Source organism: Lepus europaeus, chromosome 15 (assembly GCF_033115175.1).
Source record: "Lepus europaeus isolate LE1 chromosome 15, mLepTim1.pri, whole genome shotgun sequence".
Taxonomy (NCBI): Eukaryota; Metazoa; Chordata; class Mammalia; order Lagomorpha; family Leporidae; genus Lepus; species Lepus europaeus.
In genome coordinates, this window is record NC_084841.1 from 24,142,196 (window position 1) to 24,158,454 (window position 16,259).

A 16,259-nucleotide genomic window follows, 5' to 3' on the forward strand; every position below is an offset into this window, starting at 1 on the left:
TGGATTGGAAGTGGAGCAGCCGGGACTTAAACTGGCCCCCATAATGGATGCCGGCACTGCAGGCAGCAGCTTTACCCGCCCCAGAAATGTGCAAAAGCAGGGTGGGAAATGGAGATGGTAGGTATGGCAGTACTCATATCTTTTTCAATTATAAAAAGGCACTCTTGTTTTGTTTTGTTTTTTTTTTTCTTAGTGAGTTGCTCCTTTTCACTTTTCCTTGCATTCTGGTCTGTGAACTTCTTGCTCCCACTAAGCCTAGATTGAAATATATATTATGAATGATCTAAGAGCACAACTAAGGATGCAATAGCCAGAACTTTTGTGTCTCATACTGGTGCACCCTGTCATTAAAGATCCATTGACTAATCTGCCAGCATTTTTGGTGTCACACACTTATCACCTTATAAATCTCTCTGTTGTAAAAAACCTTATATACATTTGTCAAACTGAGTTTCCTAAGAAATTAATTTTACAATGTAAGAAATCAAACTGGTTCTTCATGGTTCATTGCTTCTAATCTTAACTTCTCTGAATGAGTGGTCTTCATTATAATCTTAACTTTTTGTAAAATTCCCCAAAGCTGCTTGATTTGGTTGCTGACTTTGTGATCAACCAAATGCCTGCTACTTCCTATCCAATATCCCTGCCCAGAAATCAAGGACAAAGAGAGAATTCTAAAAAGAGTAAGAAAAAGGTGTCAAGCCATATCTAGGGAATCCCTATTAGACTAACAGCAGATTTCTCAGAACAAACCCTACAGCTCAGAAGACATTAGGATGATATACACAGTCATGAAAGAAAAAAAAAATTGTAAGAATACTATGTCCAGCAAAGCTACCCTTCAGAAATGAAGGGGAAATATATAGCCGTTCCCACATGACCAATGAGTGAGGAAATTCACTACCACAAGACCAGCCCTGTTAGAAATAACTGAGGGAGTCCTACACTGGAAGTGAAAGGACCATAACTACCATCATGAAAATACAATGAGGTCCAAAACTCACAGTACAATGAATACACATGAGATATACAGAGCAAAAGCAAACGTTATCACAACAGAAAATTACCAATCCTCAAAGATAAATAATAAGAGGTAGCAAGGAACAAAGAGTATATAACTAACAAAGTGACAGGCATGAATTCTTACTTATCAATGATAACCTTGTCTATAAACAGATTAAATTCCCTCGATCAAAAGATGTAGACTGGTAAAATGTATAACAAAAAAAAACAGACCTAACTGTATGCTGCCAACAAGAAACTCACTTCACTGGTAAAGACACACATAGACTGAAAGTGAAGTATTGGAAAAAATATTATACACAAATTGAAACCAAAAGTAAGTAGAAGTAGCTATACTAGTGTCTGATTAAAATAGATTTTAAATAAAAAACTATAAAAAGAGATAAAGCAGGTTATTATATATTAATAAAAAGATCAATTCAATAAGAATATATAACTACAATGCTAGTTGGAGACTTAAGCACTCCAGTTTTTTTTTTAAAGATTTATTTATTTGAAAGTCAGATTTACACAGAAAGAGAGGAGAAGCAGTGAGAGAGGTCTTCCATCCATTGGTTCACTCCCCTTTTTAGTTCTGTCTATTATTGTTTACATACACTTAGTCCTATTTATATGATCATTTGATCACTTGATCATATCTATATAGTCACTTTACCACTTAATCCTATCTATTTGGCCTAACAGACACTTAATAACATCTCATCTAACAGCCTTGGAATGCAAATTCTTCTCATCAACATATTAAACATTCTTCTCCAGTTTATACCCATGTTAGACATCAAATAAAATCTCAGTAAATTCTTTTTTTTTTTAATTTTGACTTTTTCATTCTTTTTTATTTTTATTTTTTATTTATTTATTTTTTTGACAGGCAGAGTGGACAGTGAGAGAGAGACAGAGAGAAAGGTCTTCCTTTTGCCGTTGGTTCACCCTCCAATGGCCGCCGCGGCTGGCGCACCGCGCTGATCCGATGGCAGGAGCCAGGTGCTTCTCCTGGTCTCCCATGGGGTGCAGGGCCCAAGCACTTGGGCCATCCTCCACTGCACTCCCTAGCCACAGCAGAGAGCTGGCCTGGAAGAGGGGCAACCGGGACAGGATCGGTGCCCCAACCGGGACTAGAACCCGGTGTGCCGGCGCTGCAAGGCGGAGGATTAGCCTAGTGAGCCACAGCGCCGGCCAAAATCTCAGTAAATTCTAAAACCTGAAATCATATCACATAGCTTCTCTTCACAGAATAAAACTAGAGATCAAAGCATAAGAATAATGAAAAATTAAAAAAAAAAAACATGGAAAATGAACAACGTGCCCTTGAGTAACCATTGGGCCATTGAAGAAATTAAAAGATAAATAAAGATTTTCAAAGCAAATTACAATGAAAATAAAAATTATCAAAACCTGTCAGAAACAGCAAAATCAGTATTGAGAGGGAAGTTTATAACAATACATGCATAAATTACAATTTCAAGTAAGCAACGTAATGATTCATTAAAGGGATGCAAAAAGTAGAAATGAAACCCAAAATCTGTAGAAGGAAACAAATAAAAATCAGAGCAGAATAAATGAAATCCAAGCAAAAAAAAATACAGAACATCAACAAAATGAAAATCTAGTTTCTTAAAAAAAGATAAGGAAAATAGACCTGTAGTTTGCCTAACCAAGAATAAAAGAGGTAAATGCCAATACCCCCTTCATGATATATATCTTAATAATTTAGATATAGAAGAAATCCCTCAACATAATAAAAAATTAAGTCAATATTATAACAAAAGGGAAAAGTTGAAAGTATTTCCTATAAGATATGGCATAATACAATGATGTTCACTTTCACCATTCCTATTCAACTTATTGTTGGAAGTCTTAATAAAAGCAAGTAGATTAGAGAAAGGATATTCAAATTGGAAAGGAAAAAGTGTGGGTTACATGAATTTTATCCATAGAAAAACCTAAAGACTTCATAAAAAAGCTGTTAGAACTGATAAAGGAGTTAAGTAAAGTTCCAGAATGTAAAATAACACAGAAAAGAACATCTCTTTACATTCCAATGACAAGCTTACTGAAAAAGAAATCAAGAATGCAATTCCATTCACAGTCCCCTCAAAACAAAATATGTAGTGATAAATTTAACTGAGTGAATTATCTCCACAACACAAAAAATTATAAAACAAATTACAAAATTCAAAGACACCAAAAACTGAAAAACTATTCCATGTTCAAGGATTAAAAGAATGAATGTTAAAATGGCCATACTTCCCCAAGTGATCTATATGTTCAATGTAATTCCCCATCAAAATATCAATAAAAATTCATTCTCCATAGAAATAGAAAAATAAATCCAAAATTCAAATAGAAACACAAAAGCCCCAGAATAGTCAAAGCAGCTCTGAGCAAAAATAAAACTAGAACCATCACAGTAATGTATTTCAAAGCATATTACAAAGCTATAGTAACAGGGAGATTGTCAGAAGATGGTGGCACAGCAGCTGGAGGTTCTGAGTCGTGTGGGGAAAAACAGATAATTAGCTAGCAGAGGGGATACAAGCCGATGCTGGAATCACAAGTTCATGAGGAGTGGCCCAGGAGCAAAGAGGAGGGAGAGGTAGCAAACGTGTGAGTCCATGGAACTGCGAACAGTAGCAGGCGGGGAAAGTTGGTGAACTGCACTGCATTTGAAACTCGAGACAGGAAGAAGAACAAATTGTAGCGGAACGGGCAGAGAAGTTGTACATGCCATGGTCCTCCTGTGTCTCTCCCGCTCCCCTCAATTGGACCTACAGACCACAGGGAGAAGTCATATTGATTGTTTACATTTTCAAGTGCAAGCAGAGGACTGCCACAGCTGCCTCCCATGCACACAACCATCAACTGTGGGGGCCACCTCACAACACAGTCCACCTGGGAACAAGGATCACAACATTTCAGAGGGATTTCCTCCCCACCATGCAAGCTGTACAACAAGGAGTAGTCCCAAACAGTGAAAACCTGAGCTCAACTCAGGCACCAGGGAGAAGCGCCCTGGCTCTAGTAGCGGGGTTTAGTGCACCAAAGCCCTGGTCTCCATCAGGATCAGAGGTAAACTGAGCTCCAGGAGGTGGGGCTGTGTGCTTCCACCTGCAACACACAGACACATAGCAGCACATAGCAGAGGGAAATCAATTCAAAAACTAAATAAAAACAACCAGAAATCAACCAGAAATGCTGAAGAATAAAGGAATAATCCTGAATAAGGAAGACCTTATGAATTCACCAGAGGACTGATACAATTCCTCAATAATGGAGGCTGAAGAACGCATAGAGGATATGCCAGAAAAGAAATTCAGAAAATTAATAGATTACTTAGAGCAATCAGAAACAAATTCATGATTAAATGAAAAGCACTCCCAAGAAACTGAGATTTTAAGAGAAGCCAGAATGAAATAATGGAATTGAAGAGTTCAATAGACCAAATAATAAATGCAGTGAAATCTCTCAACTATCAGCTATAGAATAGATGAAACAGAAGAAAGAATATCAGAACTAGAAGACAAACTTCAGGAAATAATATAGTCAGATCATATACAAGAAGAAATTAGAAAACTAAAAATCATGGTTGGAGAGTTACAAGATTCTATCAAACAACCAAACTTATGGATCTAGGATTTCCAGAAGGTATGGAAAGAGTGAAGGGATTAGAAGGCCTTCTTAACAAAATAATAAAGGAGAATTTCCACAATTCAGAGAAAAAAAGAGACATTCAAGTATAATAAATACACAGAACTCCCAATAGGCAGAACCAGAAAAGAACTTCATTATGACACATTGTAGCAAAACTCAGCTCAGTGTAACACAAAGAATAGATCTTAAAATGTGCACCAGAGAAAAAACAAATCACATTCAGAGGAAACCCAGTTAGACTAACCCCAGGCTTCTCATCACAAACACTACAGACAAGGAGACAATGATGAGACATATTCCAAGTCCTAAGAGAAAAAAAAAAAAAACTGTCAACCCAGAATACTGTACCCTGCAAAACTCTCATTTATGAATAAAGGAGAAACAAGGATCTTCCACAACAAGCAGAAATTCAAAGAATTTTAACTACATGCCCAGCCCTACATAAAATGCTCAAAAATGTTTTTGACAAAAAATACAGAAACAGGAACATCACTACAATAGAAGATGAACACAGAAAAGGACCCATCAAAAGCACGAAGGGAGGAGAGAACTTCCACTTTGACTATGACCCTATCGGAATAAGATCAAAGTCAGCGAACTCTAAAGGCTTCCATAGCCCTGGCAACTCATGACTAGAGCCTAGGGAGATTACTGACGCCATGAACAGGAGTGTCAAATTGTTAAATCAGCAACAAGAGTCACTGTGTACTTACACCCCATGTGGGATCTGTCCCTAATGTGTCGTCTAAAGCCAAGTGATGCTATAACTAGTACTGAAACAGTATTTTTATACTTTGCGTTTCTGTGTGGGCACAAACTGATGAGGTCTTTACTAATTATATACTGAAGTGATCTTCTGTATATAAAGAGAATTGGAAATGAAAAAAAAAAAAAAACAACCTGGTGTTAAAATGGAAATGGCATAGAAAATTAATTAATTTAAAAAAAATTATGTAGGATCTCTGTCTTTAATGTGCTGTACATTGCTATTTAATGCTATAATTAGTAATCCAATGGTAGTTTTTTCACTTGATGTTGCTATATGGGCAAACTGTTGAAATCTTTACCTAATATATACTAAACTGATCTTCTGTATACAAAGAGAATTGAAAATGAATCTTTACATGAATGGAAGGGGAAAGGGAGCGGGAAAGGGGAGGGTTGCGGGTGGGAGGGAAGTTATGGGAGGGGGGAAGCCATTGTAACCCATAAGCTATACTTTGGAAATTTATATTCATTAAATAAAGTTTAATAAAAAAAAAGTACAAATGAAATCCAAAATACAAAACAGGACAATTTAAAGAAGCAAGGCAGGGCAAAGACAGTATTTAACAGTAGCCACACTGAATGTAAATGGTCTCAACTCCCCAGTTAAAAGAAAGACTGGCTGAATGGATTAAAAAAAGTAAACCCATCTGTTTGCTGTCTACAAGAAATACACCTTACCAACAAAGATGCACACAGACTGAAAGTGAAAAGATGGAACAAGATAATCCATGCAAACAGAAACCAAAAAGAGCTGGTTTGGCCATCAAATATCAGACAAAATAGACATTAACAAAAATTGTTAAAACAGATAAAAGAAGGACACTATATTATGATTAAAGGATTGATTCAATAGGAAGAAGTGACTATTATAAATGCACATGCACTTAATTACAGGACACCTGGATATTTAAAAGAATTGTTAAGGGACTTAAAGGGAAATATAGACTCAAATACAATAATAATGGGGGATTTCAATACTCCACTTTCAGCAATGTACAGATCAACCAGACAGAAAATCAACAAGGAAACAACAGAGCTAATTGAAACCACAGACCAAAGAGACCTGGCAGATATCTACAGAGCCTTGCACCCCACAGCCACAGAGTACACATTTTTTTCTCCAGTGCATGGATCTTTCTCTAGGATTGACCATATGCTAAGCCATCAAGTGAGTCTCAGCAAATAAAAAAAAATCAAGGGGCCAGCGCTGTGGCTCATTTGGTTAATCCTCCACCTGCAGTGCCGGCATCCCATATGGCCACCAGGTTCTAGTGCTTGTTGCTCCTCTTCCAGTCCAGCTCTCTGCTTTGGCCTGGGAGAGCAACGGAGGATGGCCCAAGTGCTTGGACCCCTATACCCGCATAGGAGACCAGGAGGAAGCACCTGGCTCCTGGCTTCAGATCAGCACAGCGCCAGCCGTGGAGGTCATTTGGGGAGTAAACCAATGGAAGGAAGACCTTTCTCTCTGTCTTTCTCTCTCTCTCTCATTGACTATAACTCTACCTGTCAAAGAAAAAAATTAAAAAATGAAAATCATACCATGCATCTTCTCAGACAACGATGCAGTGAAGATTGAAATTAACAACTCAAGAATCTCTACATCATATGCAAACATATGGAGGATGAACAACATGTTTCTGAACAAACATTGGGCCATAGAAGAAATCAAAAGAGAAATAAAAAAAAATTCTGGACTAATTGGGATTTATCCCTGGTATGCAGGGATGGTTCAACATTCGAGGATCAAACAATATGATACATCACATTAATAAATTGAAGAATAAAAACCATATGATTATCTTAATAGATGTAGAGAGAGCATTTGACAAAATGCAACACCCTTTCATGATGAAAACTCTTAGCAAGTTGGGATTAGAAGGCACATTTCTCAGCACAATCAAGGCAATTTATGACAAACACATGGCCAGCATCACATTGAATGGGGAAAAGCTGGAAGCATTTCCACTAAAATCTGGTACCAGACAAGGATGCCCACTCACCACTGCTATTCATACAGACCTGGAAGTTTTAGCCAGAGCCATTAGGCAAGAAAAATAAATCAAAGGGATACAAGTTGGGAAGGAGGGCACTTTGAGAAACAATGACCTGAACAGCCCTTGTCTTGACTGTCAAGGAAGTTTCTTCTTTTTACTATTTTTATTTTTTATTTACTTATTTCTTTTCTTTTCTCTTCTTCATACTCTATGTTGAATTCTTTATTTAATATAAAGTTAATCATATCTATATAAAGTCAATTGAAAATAGATCTCAAGGCCGGTGCCACAGCTCAATAGGCTAATCCTCCGCCTGCGGCACCGGCATACCGGGTTCTAGTCCCGGTCGGGGTGCCGGATTCTGTCCTGGTTGCCCCTCTTCCAGGCCAGCTCTCTGCTGTGGCCTGGGAGTGCAGTGGAGGATGGCCCAAGTCCTTGGGCCCTGCACCCACATGGGAGACCAGGAGAAGCACCTGGCCTCCTGCCTTCGGATCAGCAGTGCGCCGGCTGCAGCACGCCAGCCGCGGGGCCATTGGAGGGTGAACCAACAGCAAACGAAGACCTTTCTCTCTGTCTCTCTCTCTCATTGTCCACTCTGCCTATCAAAAAGGAAAAGAAAAGAAAATAGATCTCAGTGAAAAATAAGAGGGGGAATAAGTGAGGGAGAAAGAAGTTTCTAATTGTAAAGTTGTAAAATTTCATCTTAATTGTTAAAGTGATCATATTAAGTTTTAAAGAGACCATATAAATAACATCAAGTGCCTGGTAATAACAGAAGACAGAATTAAAAAGGAGGGAATGTCCAACATGGGAAGCAGTCCACACAGCAGACTCACAGAATGACAATTGCTTTATGTAACACTCTCACCTCAGAATCAGCCCTTAAGGAATTCAGGTCTGGCTGAAAAGCCCATGAGAGCAATGCAGTCATGGAAAGCCAAGACACTGTGGCAAAAATATCCTACATGAAGGATCTATGAGAATGAGACCCCAGTGGAAAGAAGGGGCCATAAAAGAAGGGTGTACTTTTCTCTGAAGGGAGGAGAGAACTTCTACTTTACTTATGGCCATGTCTGAATACTGACAGAGTTTGTGGTCACAAAAGGCTTCTGTAGCCTTGGCAGCTCATGTCAAGAGCCTCGGGTGATCACTGAGGTCATAAATAAGAGTGCTAATTGTTAAATTAATAACAGAAGTCATTGTGCACCTACTCCTCATGTAGGACTTATGTCCTTAATGAGTTATACTATGAGAATTAACTGCAAAACTTTTTCTCAAACAGTAGTTTTTACATTGTGCTTATGTGTGCAAACTGTTGAAATCCTCAGTTAGTATAGAGTTGGTCTTCTGTAAATAAAGTTCATTAAAAATTAATCTTAAAGAAGAATGGTATAGGAGATGTAATAGGTGGTGGGACTGGAGTTGGGGAGGGAAGGTGGTTATGGGGTAAAGCCACTATATTCCTAAAGTTGTACCTATGAAAATTGTATTCATTAAATAAAAGCTTTTGAAAAAAAAAGCTATAGTAACCAAAATGGCATCAAAACCAACTCATAGATTTTTTTTAATTTTTTTAAACTTTTATTTAATAAATATAAATTTCCAAAGTACAACTTTTGTATTATAGTGGCTTTCCCCCTCATAATCTCCCTCCCACCCACTACCAGCCCATCTCCAGCTCCCTCTCCCATCCCATTCTTCATCATGATTCACTTTCAATTATCTTTATATACAGAAGATCAATTTAGTATATACTAAGTAAAGATTTCAACAGTTTGCACCCACACAGATACACAAAGTAAAGTACAGTTTGAAATCTAGTTTTACCATTAATTCGCATAGTACAACACATTAAGGACAGAGATCCTACATGGGGAGTAAGTGCACAGTGACTCCTGTTGTTGATTTAACAATTGACACTCTTATTTATGACATCAGTGATCACCTCAGGCTCTTGTCATGAGCTGCCAAGGCTATGGAAGCCTCTTGAATTCGCCAACTCTGATCTTATTTAGACAAGGCCATAGTCAAAGTGGAAGTTCTCTCCTCCCTTCAGAGAAAGGTACCTCCTTCTTTGATGGCCCATTCTTTCCACTGGGATATCATTCACAGAGATCTTTCATTTAGGTCATATTTTTTGCCACAGTGTCCTGGCATTCCATGCCTACAAAACTCTCATGAGCTTTTTAGCCAGATCTGAATGCCTTAAGAGCTGATTCTGAGGCCAGAGAAGCACATAGATTAATAGGAAAGAATAGAGGTCCCAGAAATTAATCTGCATTCACAAAGCCATCTTATTTATTATAAAAGAATCAAGAAATGCAATGGAGAGAGGGGCCAGCGCTGTGGCACAGTAGGTTAATCCTCCATCTGGGATGTCAGCATCCCATATGGGTGCCTGTTCTAATCCCAGCTTCTCCTCTTCCAATCCAGTTCTCTGCTATGGGAAAGAAGTGGAGGATGGCCCAAGTGCTTGGGCCCCTGCACCCGCATGGGAGACTGGGAAGAAGCACCTGGCTCCTGGCTTCAGATTGGTGCAGCTCCAGCTGTTGCAGCCATTTGGGGATTGAACCAATAGAAGGAAGACCTTTCTCTCTGTCTCTCCCTCTCACTGTCTATAACTCTACCTCTCAAATAAATAAATAAATAAATCTTTAAAAAAATACAATGGAGAGAGTACAATCTTTTCAATAAATGGTCCTGATAAAATTTGATGAACATATGCACAACAATAAAACTAGATCCCTACTTGAAATGATTAAATTACCAGAAGAAAGCATAAGAGAAAATAAGACATCAGTGTAGCTAAAACATTTTTGCCCACGATCCATGAAGCATGGTCAACAAAAACAAAAATAGACAAATGAGAGTATGTCAAACTAAGAGACTTCTGCAGAGCAAAGCATCAACAGAGTGAAGAGACAACCAGTATGATGGGAAAGAATATTCACAAAATATTCAACCAACAAGGGTTATGCAAAGTTAAAAAATGATCTCACTGAAGACAGTGAAATAATGCTCAACAGAGTTTGAAGGGCAAGGGGGAAACAGAAGGAAAGATGTCAGATAAGTGGCACCAAAACACAGCTGGATAACAGGTATTTGGTAATGAAGTATCAGCTGTTCTGTAGCCTGGTAACATAAACTTCAAAAATCTATGATACATTGAAAAATTACTACAAAATTAAAGTCCAAATTTTCTCAACACTAAGAAATGATTAATGTTTGAGGAAATAGAAATGCTAATTACCCTGACTGGATCATTAGACATTGTATACATGTATCAAACTATGGTGCTATACCTCATAAATATGCACAAATATTATGTGTCAAACCAATTTGTGAGGAACTCTTTAGTCTGGTGGTTAGGATATCCACATCCCATATCAGAGGGTTTGGTTAACATTCCAGCTCCTGATTCCAGCTTCCCAGTAATGTAGACACTGGGAGGCAGTAGCTCAAATTGCTGGGTTCCTGCCACTTATGTGGGAGACCTGTACTGCATTCCTAGCTCCTGGCTCCAGCCAGAGGTCAGAGCCCCATCCTTTGCTGTCACATGGGGAGTGAACCAAGACATGGGATCTCTCTTGCCCTTGCTCTCAATCTATGTCTATGCATGTGCCTCTCAAATTCATAAAGAAATTTACAAATTTAAAAGACATTAAAGCTTCATTGAAATATTTTAAAAATAATATCTCATGTAGTGGATCTGGGGAGACTTGAGGAGAATGACTTAAGCAAGTAAACGATTTATTATTAGGTACAGGATTCTTGAAATTATTGACCTTTGACTTCAATAGCAGTGACATAAGAGATGCAAAAGCCACACAAAGCCTGAGATCTTTTGGGATTAAAGAATTGCAAAGCCTTCAAATTGAAACTTATTTTTAATGTTGTTTCCCTTTGGCCATAGAAGGTTGTCCATAGCTACCAATTATTTGGTATTATCTAAGACTTTCTTTGAGGGATGAAATGAGGTCAGATTTTACAACTGTTCCACATTCACCTGAAAGGTATGAATTTAATCTGCTTATTGCTGGAAGTACTACATGCATATGTACACACACACACACACACATAAATGTGATGAGGATAGTTCATTGTGCTGCTCAAATTCTCCAAATCTCAAATGCTTTCCCAGTTTGATCTTTAAGTTATATTAAAATTTGTTAAAATTCCTAAGTGGAGATTTTTCAGTTTCTTTTTTTTTTTTTTGTACCTATTAGATTTTTAGCTAAGCATTCAAGACTGTGTTTACAAGGTATTCTTGGCTCTTTTTGTCAGTGAATCCCAGTGATGTAGCACTATGACAGGACTGTGTCACAGGCATCAGATACATTGGACTAGAAACATGCTCAAGAACTACTGGCATGGTTGATGCCTAGCAAATTACTGGATAAGCATGATGAGATGGTAGAAATGATGTCTGCATTGCTTACATGTACAACTGTCAAGCAGTCTTTCCTCTAAGGGTTTGAGGACAGCAAACTACAGCCAGGACAAATCTGCCTAATCCATTGTCGAATATCCAGTTCCCAACTTAACTTATGAAAAGAATGCTTCAGGGCCTGCACTCTGGTGCAGCGAGTTTAAAGCCCTGGCCTGCTGCGCCAGTTTGGGTCCTGGCTGCTCCACTTCTGACCCGCTCTCTGCTGTGGCCTGAGAAAGCAGTGGAAGATGGTCCAGCTCCTTGGGCCCCCTGCTCCCACATGGGAGGCCTGGAAGAAGCTCCTGGCTCCTGGCTTCAGATCAGCTCTGCTAAGGCCATTGCAGCCATCTGGGGAATGAACCAGCAGATGGAAGACCTCCCTCTCTAGCTCTGAAGTGTGGGGAAATCAGCAGTACCAGGAAAAAGGATAGAGAAAATAATATACAGTAGTATAAAAATTATATTTTAGCACATTTTGTGTTTTGGCATTAGAGTACTTTATATTGCTTATATTGATCAATGTTAACAATCTTATAGTAGATTTTCATATTTCTTTTTTTTTATTAAACTTTTATTTAATGAATATAAATTTCCAAAGTATAGCTTATGGGTTACAATGGCTTCCCCCCTCCCATAACTTCCCTCCCGCCCACAACCCTCCCCTTTCCCGCTCCCTTTCCCCTTCCATTCATGTAAAGATTCATTTTCAATTCTCTTTGTATACAGAAGATCAGTTTAGTATATATTAGGTAAAGATTTCAACATTTTGCCCATATAGCAACATCAAGTGAAAAAACTACCATTGGATTACTAATTATAGCATTAAATAGCAATGTACAGCACATTAAAGACAGAGATCCTACATAATTTTTTTTTTCAAATTAATTAATTTTCTATGCCATTTCCATTTTAACACCAGGTTGTTTTTTTTTTTTCATTTCCAATTCTCTTTATATACAGAAGATCACTTCAGTATATAATTAGCAAAGACCAGATGTCCTAAAGAACACTCTGGCCTCAGAATCAGCCCTCAAGGCATTCAGATCTGGCTGAAGAGCCCATGAGAGTATAGCAGGCATGGAAAGCCAAGAAATCATGGGAAAAAAAAAAAGACCTAAATGAATGATCTCTGTGAGTGAGATCCCAGTGGAAAGAACGGGGCCATCAAAGAAGGAGGTACCCTTCTCCGAAGGGAGGAGAGAACCTCCACTTTGACTATGACCCTATCGGAATAAGATCAAAGTCAGCGAACTCTAAAGGCTTCCATAGCCCTGGCAACTCATGACTAGAGCCTAGGGAGATTACTGACGCCATGAACAGGAGTGTCAAATTGTTAAGTCAGCAACAGGAGTCACTGTGTACTTACACCCCATGTGGGATCTGTCCCTAATGTGTCGTCTAAAGCCAAGTGATGCTATGACTGGTACTGAAACAGTATTTTTATACTTTGCGTTTCTGTGTGGGCGCAGACTGATGAGGTCTTTGCTAATTATATACTGAAGTGATCTTCTGTATATAAAGATTTTCATATTTCTTATAGTAGATTTTATAAAGAAAAACCAAAGACCAAAATACCTAATAATTTATTCAATTTTAAGTAACTACTAAGAAGCTAAGGCAAAGATAAAAAATAATGTCAATATCATTCAAGCAAATATATTGTAAAGTTGATGATTTGGTTTATTATTGTTGCATTGGCAGCCATGGGGTATCTCAATAAATTGTCTTTGAGTGACCTGGAAGAGAATCTAGGGAGCAGAGTCTCACTTTAGAATGTAAATTGTCAGAAGACAGGGGAACATCCATCATTTAATCTCAGTAAACCTGACTGATAAGGAAGAAACACCAGAAGAGAGATAAGGCTTTAATTGATAAAGAAGTAGCAGTAACATATTTTGGATAAGTAAGGAGGAGTTTGATAACTTGTAGGTGATATAGTGACCTCATTTTTATCTATGCTTAGACATAATTATGAAGTGGCCTTGCTTTATCTCCTTTTATCATGATCTCAAAGTAACCTTGTCTGTGGTTAGTATTCTGTGAGAGTATTTATGGCTGGTCAGAGAAAAATCAGACTAGCTATGAGTCAGGCCAGCTTCTGAAAGTCAGGGATTGCTCTGTTTTTTGTTCCTAATGAGAACTCAGATCATATTTATTCTAATTACACCATATAAAGAAAATGGAAAGAAAGTTGAGGAATGATTTCACATGTCTGTTTTCCACCACTCCATTTACTATTAATAGTGGCACAGTGAGTAATATCAGATAACAAAATGTTCTGTTTCTCAAAAGGGAAAAATAAGAGTCAACCAAACTTAAGAATTCTATTCTGAACACAGAATGCTCAACCAAAAAGAGATATTCACCAGTTACTTTTTCATCGAAAGACACTTCCTTTTACCATAGGAAAAAAAACAAAAGGAACCTTGTAAAACAACATAGAAGTAACATTTGACAAAAGCTGTCTACTTAGGTCTGAACTTTTCTGCCTTCTCTCCTTTTAAAATTCTAGAACACATGGTAAAAGAATAAAGGTTGACTCAGATGGCTATAAAATTAAATAGATCAGAGGGTAAGGTGAAAAAGCAATGATCTGTTCTTCCTTACAATGGAAAATGGTCTTTGTGCTTCATTAATGCAGACAGCTGTCATTTATCTGTGACAGAAGCCAGAGGACATAATCCCTAAAACAATATATCCAGTTAAATATGGAGATAAATCCAGAGGACCTAGTTTAGTGAGAAGCAAGTAACTACACAAATTTTTGCATGAATTATGTACCATGTTATTTGGCAAAATTTGATGAAATTTTAAAGAACATATTCCTTCTTGCCATTAAGAGTATTTATGGACAATATGGTTTGATGTTTGGGAAAAAATGAAGGTGATAGTATTTATAGAGTGATTCCATGTTCTACCAAAGGCTAATCTGCGACTTATCAGCTATGCGAAGTGATCAAATGACCTTTCAGTAACCTTCAATTTCTTAAATAATAAAAAATACTCACCTCACCATCTTTACAGACATTTCTGGAATCACATAAGAAAATATTTATACACTGCAAAAAGTCACATATCTCTAAATTAATCCTTACTGATTTATTCACAAATAAGGGATATTTTTATACTTTCACAATATTTCCTTCAGTATGACTTTACACCTTAAACTCAGTATGATCAATATTGGATAGTACTTACTGAGCATGGGTTCACATGCCAAATGTTTGAACCTCACATGCTACTTTGAAAAGTTAAACACAATATCGTTTGCTTTCTGGTACAAATAAGCAGAATAAAAGTATGTGAATTAAATTTTTAAAAGCAATAAACAATTTATTCATTACTCTACTGTTTACATGTTTCAGATGTTTAAATTAGGACCCAGTTCAAATAAGCAAGGAATGATTAAATGATAAAATCATGGCGTAGCTAACTTTCTAAGGAACTGTTACTTTTATGAAATATTCCTAGACCATGGGGATCAACAGCAAGCCAATTTCACTGAATTTAAATGCAAAATAAAATCATAAAAATTTGACTTTTACATTCTATTGTTCTTCAAAATTATTATAATATTATTGCATTTTAATTTTAGAATTCCTGAAGATAAAATACAGACAATGAATAAATTCTGAGGTCATCTGTGATCAATATACATAGCCTTGGAAACACTGCTGTCCATAACAACTCTAGTGTCAATACACTTTTGCATACCTTTGCACAAATCATAACACAAAGATGATCTCTGTTATGGCAGAAATTTTAATGATGGTTTAAGACCAGTTTGGCACAGACCTTCATCTGTTCCTTTTACTAGACATCAGGTCAGAGCCAAAGTTTAGATTGCAACAGGTAGTTAGGAAGCAATTTCTCACAGAAAGATGTCTACAAACTTGTTTACACGATGTTCTTTGTATCTACTTTAAAAGCATGATATTAGATTCCTGGCTTTAAATTTATAACACCTGTTCCTGATTATAACTTCTTTTGCCATTAAACTTTTAAGTCTTTTAGTGATAGATTTCCCAGGAGTTGTTTCATGATAGGGACCCTTTAAGACAACATCTCCATTTCTGAAATTAACACTTTAATTTTAGATATAATTCCTCCTCTCCTGAGTTATCTAAATAATGGAAGCCCATGATTACTTAATTAATACGAGTATAGTATTAGCTATCATTACACTACTCTGTTATTTGAGCTGAGAAAATACAGCTGTTGACTCAACCTACAGGTGCAACCTTGTTCTTTTTTCTCTGATACATATAACAGCTGTGCCCTTTAGTTCAACTCCGCACTGTTCAAAGGGGAATCTTCTACAGAATCAGCTCTTGCTGGAGGCCATTGTTTAATTGGCTACCCTCTCATCCAGATCTATCAATTCTCAGACTATA